Source organism: Papilio xuthus, unplaced genomic scaffold, assembly GCF_000836235.2.
Source record: "Papilio xuthus unplaced genomic scaffold, Pxut_1.1 DF825928.1, whole genome shotgun sequence".
Taxonomy (NCBI): domain Eukaryota; kingdom Metazoa; phylum Arthropoda; class Insecta; order Lepidoptera; family Papilionidae; genus Papilio; species Papilio xuthus.
In genome coordinates, this window is record NW_013532721.1 from 2149380 (window position 1) to 2155379 (window position 6000).

Here is a 6000-nt window from a genome sequence, read left to right on the forward strand (position 1 = left end):
TTGCTAAATATATTTAATGTATTTCAAACAAAAAAAAATATAAAAAGACAATTTTTTTCTTAAAAAACATACTCCATCGGATGGAATGTCTAATGCAGATCTTACTGGTTTAGACATATTGTATCTCTGGTAAACTTAATAATGGGTTTACACTGCCGATACCTATCAGCCAGTGACATCTATATATAAAAATCAATTGCTGTTCGTTAGTCTCGCTAAAACTCGAGAACGGCTGAACGGATTTATTTTATCGTGGTCTTAAAATGTTCGTGGAGGTCTAGGGAAGGTTTCTTTTTCTTATAAAGAAGGAATGGGAAATGGAAGTCGACTTTCCCGATGAGAGGATGCATGGAAAGGGAAAATATTTTCTTTCTGTGCATCCTCTCCTCCGTCGATTAAAGGTAGGCAACGCATATGCAATTGCGTATGTCTATGGGCAACGGTCACTTTGCTATTTTAGCGATTTCTGGTCGCCGCTTGCTCGTTTGCCATCTTATGATATAAAAAAAAGGTTTAAAAGGTGGGAAAAATTCGAATAATTACCGGGACCTAATTAAGTTTTTATTTCATTCCACGCAGACGGAGTCGCGGGTGATAGCTAGTTTGTAAAATAATCTCATTTCCAATGAATTCGACTGTACATTTTTTGCATATGCTACAGCAATGAAAGCCAATGACTACTACAGAAGCAAAAGCCAATATTAAATGCAAACGAGTCTGTGCGTATGTTATCAAATATTTTCTCAGCTACCGACAGCACATCACTCGCCTATACGCTCTGTGAGCACCAACTAACTTTGTTACTTTTTCTAGTGAAATATGTTATGCGTCAGCAATTTATTGACGTAAAATAGCTTTATAGGTTTGTTTTTATACCGAGAAAAAATCTATATCTATTTCAATTTTATCTCATATTCCTTTCGACTATCTCTTGTTATTTTTATATTGTAAGACACAAATTGAACTGGCATTCTGATGCGATAATTATAGCTAAGCTAAGCCAACAAAAAATTAATATTAATTTAAAAAGAGAGCTTTCAGCCATCGACAAGGGTCAGCTTGTACCTACCTATATATGGGTGATAACTTTTTTTCTTAGTGTTTACTATGGCATGACATTAAAATCAAGTCAAGTTGTAGGATGATCTGTCCTTCGTGGTATTTCCAAACCGCTACGACTTAGGATCCTTTAAGAAGCGAGAGTATCACCATCTCAAAGGCCGGCAACGAATCTGCGGTTCCTCTGGTATTGCTGATGTCCATGTGCGATGGACACCTCGGTGTTCCCGCTGCCCGTTTGCCTCATTTTCTTATATAAAAATGTGTATGTATTTACTTTGGAGTTGTATGATTGCAGTATATTCTTCAAAGCATTAAATGTAAACCGTGGCATAAGTAAAGGTCGGTATGTTGTCTCAAACATCCTGTGGGACTATTGTTTACAAACTTTAATTAACTTTGTTGTTTACTCTGTGTTAAATTGATTCATGCTTCTATTCCCTGACGGTTAACTGAGGATCTTAGAACGAAGTTTTCCACGGACCTTTATTATTTTCTTTTTTTAATACACTGTTGTTTGCAGTCGTAACTTTCATTTACTTGATTTAAGTTTAAAAAATGCAATATAAAATTAATTTAGATGTGTTTCGGTTGCAAGTTATGGTATAATATATTGTCACAATAATCTTCAGAATATATTAAAATGAGGAAAACATTCTTACATAATCTATATATATATAAAAGAAAGTCGTGTTAGTTACGCTATTTATAACTCAAGAACGGCTATACCCATATGGTTGAAAATTGGTGAGGAGGTAGCTTAGAGCCAGGATACGGACATAGGATACTATTTATTATTTTTTTTTAATTATGCCTTGAAGAGCTGCTTTTTATTTAACTTACTAATATTGTCAATGCGAATGTTTAGATGGATGTGATGTGGATGGATGGATGGGTGGGCTACACTAATTAAGAATTGTTATATATCCACACTTACGGAGTCGCGGGCAACAGCTAGTATTTTATGTAAATAAACTTAAGTACGACATCTTACTTATAAAAGAAAAATAAATAAATATACTCTCACATCTGTATTATTCAGAGATTACAAGTTCCCAATTTTTATTATTCCGACACAGCTTTAGTAATATTTCTATGCCTTGATATTCCTTCTTATAATTGTATATTTATTACTCGTGAACTTTGTTATCTGGACTATAATGTGTTGTTGGATGTTTTCATTTGGACTAAATTGCAATAACTTAAAAACTCAAGTGGAAACAAATTACTAAGACTTAAGACCAGCTCGCTAATTAAAATTAATTTAGCCGTTATGAGGTCATGAAGAAATTCACATACCCATAGACGTGAAAAACACAAGGAAATACCACCGAAAAACCTTAACTTTACAAGCAACCTTCTGAGAAATGTATTTACTTATTAAATATTTGTTAATAAATTTCTCTTTACTTCAAAAGTTTATCTTATAATTCTTACACGAGTATCTAAATATTACATCAAAAGGAGGTATAATGAGGTCAAAATTGAAATATTTGTTATTCTGACAGAAATATCTGAAGTAAACAAAAGTATACATAACTCAAGCTAGTGGACAAATATGCGTTCTTAAACCAAGCTAGACTCCTCCAAATTTAACACTGATTAATTAAAACTGACGTGTGCAGCCAAAACTAAGAACTGTACAATTGTACCGACATTTACAATGTTTGCTATACACGTACCTGAAAACTCCTGCACAATTAACTCAATGCAGTTAAAACTGGATGTATATCTTGGCTTCAAATATAACTTGTTAAATAGCCCTCAGTCAAATGGTTACGGTGTACACGTGCAACATTCAAAGATGGTAGAAACAATGACTTGTTGACTACGTGACAGTTTACTAAGGATTCAGGAAAGCACCAAAATTTTAAATAAATCCAGTCCAGTTCGACTGGTTCCGGTTCGACCATTATGGTTTTATTACACGATAGGCAAAAAAAATATTACTATAAAATAACAATACTGATAGTTTTAAAATTATAATTCAAATAACAGATCTAATATAAAATATTAGTCTGTATATGGGCTAAGATTTTCTCATCGTAGTAATAACATACAAGAAAAAACTCAGACTTCTAAAACGTTTATTACTCGTAAATCTTTACACAAAGGGAAGGGAATCAATAAGATAAAAGTTAGGACTTAAACGAAAGTTTATTGCTTTTATATGTTTCACTTATGTTCTTTTTTTATTAGCATTAATAATTTAATCAAGAGACGAGAAGCTCTATTTCAGCCATTATCATATATTTACAACGTGAACAAATTTCATCTTTGAAATGCAAATCATCGCTTTCCAAATTCATTCCTCAAAGGGGATGCACACACAGATAGTATACATATGTACGTTTGACACGAATAGATAATTTATTATCTCTTACATATGCTAAAAATGTTATTAATTATAAGTAAAAGACCATAACACAAGGACACAAGAACTTCATTTTGACAACTCAATTAAATTTCTTCAAAAAATTACAGTCTGATTAGCAGGGAAAATATATTTCTGTGCGTCCCTCCTCTGTTGATTTAATTGTTTGCAAATGCGGATGTCTATGAGCAGGGGTCATTTCGCAATTTTGGTAAATTCCGTTTGCCGCTTACTTGGCCGCTTACCTTATACCAACGTAAAAAAAAACTTTTTATTCATACTTTTTTAAACAATGCCAATGGAGTTATTTGTAAAATTTTAAAATTTACATGTTAACCCTCACATAGTTTTTAATAAGACGTGTTCAGTATTATGTAACAAGAGTCTCGATAATCTAATTCTACTGTTAAACATATTGAAAAAGTTATGCTTACCAAACAGTAAAGAAATACAATTTACCTTATTTTGAAAATTCAATCGTTCATTTATTAGTATATACACTGGATTTTAGCAAAAGTGTGATGTTAAAGGCTTTTATAAATATATATTTGTAATTACTGTGTGATTTGATGTATTTGTGTGATGGCAATAAAGAAGTTTTATTTATTTATTATTTATTTATAAATGTTGAACTAGCGGAGACACGACAGCTGAAGTTTCGAACGCTCCATTCTAAAAGTGTCATAAACTTAATGGATGTTAATTAAACATTACTTGGTAAATACCACTTTAATAAGTTTATTCTTACTACGTAATTGGGTTAGCACGAATACGTAATGAAAATTTAATTTCCATTCTTTAGATTCAGTAAAAATAAACGTGGTTTTCAAAATAGATTGAAAGGAAGTAAAGTTCTTTGCTCGCAACTCTGAAATATATTCGTTTATTAACCGTTTTAATTTATTGATTTAATTTGGAATTATTATCTATTTGAATTAAACAATGTAGATTTCAAATAACTTCAGTTTCATGGGAATGTTGCTGAAAATAATTAAGTGGCGGAAGTTAAACAATAACACCATACTAATTATTATTGCCCGAGGGAACGTGACTGTAGTTCTGCCAAATATCCACATTTAACTAAACTAACAAGCGTTTAACGTTCACTTGCAAGTAGTAAACGCGTATAGTGGTGATGTTTAATACAATAACGCTTGTACTAAACATACGCTACGACTTTCATTTGTTTAATTAAACTTCACCAATCAAAATGAGAAGGCAAAAAGATAAAAACAAATGCCAGAGTCTAATAATAAATTATTCATTTTATAATTTATCACTTCATTCAGGGTAATTGTTCACTAAAGTAGACTTCTCATAGTGTAGAGTGTAGTTTAAATACCGGATTTAATTTTGAAATGTTATTAATTGAGGAAAATGTAAAGGGTTGCAATATTAATGATGATTGTGGCGCCCTGATAGTTTTTATATTTTTGGTTTCAGGCAATACTTTATCTTAGTTCTCCTATTGCTCTAAATGAATCTAAGTTCTAGAAGGAATGATAGTAAATTCGCCTCAGAAATAAATGCTACAATAAGATGTACAAAAATCTTTCTAAAACGTAACGGAAATATTGTAGGAATCTTGAAAAATAAATCCATTCCGAAGATGCCTTTCACTTCGCTGGTTACATAAAACTGTTGAATTTCAGCTTTCGTAAATTCAGTCATCCAGTAACGAAGTCCAGTATTTGAAATTAAATTATTTTGTTTTATCATACTTTCATTCTTCATACTAATTGTTATAAATGCGAATGTTTGGATGGATGGATATTTATTGGATGATCTCCAGAACGGCTGAACGTATCTTAATGAAATTTGGCATACATATAGAACACAGTCTGGAAGAACATATAGGCTACTAATTATGTCTTTTAATACCGCGCGGACAGAGTCGCAGGCGACAGCTAGTAATTATTTACGTAAACCTAAATTGAAAAAGAAAACAATATAGAATTGAAATTGTAACAATAATGTTCTATTTTATTGCTTTGGTACTTTTTCACACACAAAGGCATCTGACGAAGTAACAGGAAACAGTTTTCAAAAGCCTTGTGCTGTTCCACTGCAGATTTTTATTGATTTTCTTTGCTTATTTCCTGCGTTGTTGTTCATTTTGCGATGTATTTTTTGTAACAGAGGGCTTGTTTAGAAAGTGTACAATAACGATTACGGTAAGTATAAAGATTATTTTTATCAAGTACCTTTTAACATAGTCAATAAGTTTTTTGTTTTCCATACAGAATCATTTGACTCCTTTTTACAATGGCGTTGATTATTAAAATTGATGTCATAGTATTGGAATATTAAAAACAAATTCTATGATAAATTATATGTTCCGAATTGCAATAGCCATTTGATGTTGCGTCATTTATACTTACGTTTTTTACATCCTATTTAATTTAATAACAACATTTGTAAACATATAAATGCTAGATATATTTTTAAGCTTCTTTATACGTTGTAATTAAAAATGCACTCTCCCCTACAGCTTTTCAAGTTCGTAAAGAATATAACTGTCGTAATTTAATTTTATACCGCAACTTTATGGACTTAACGTAAGTTTT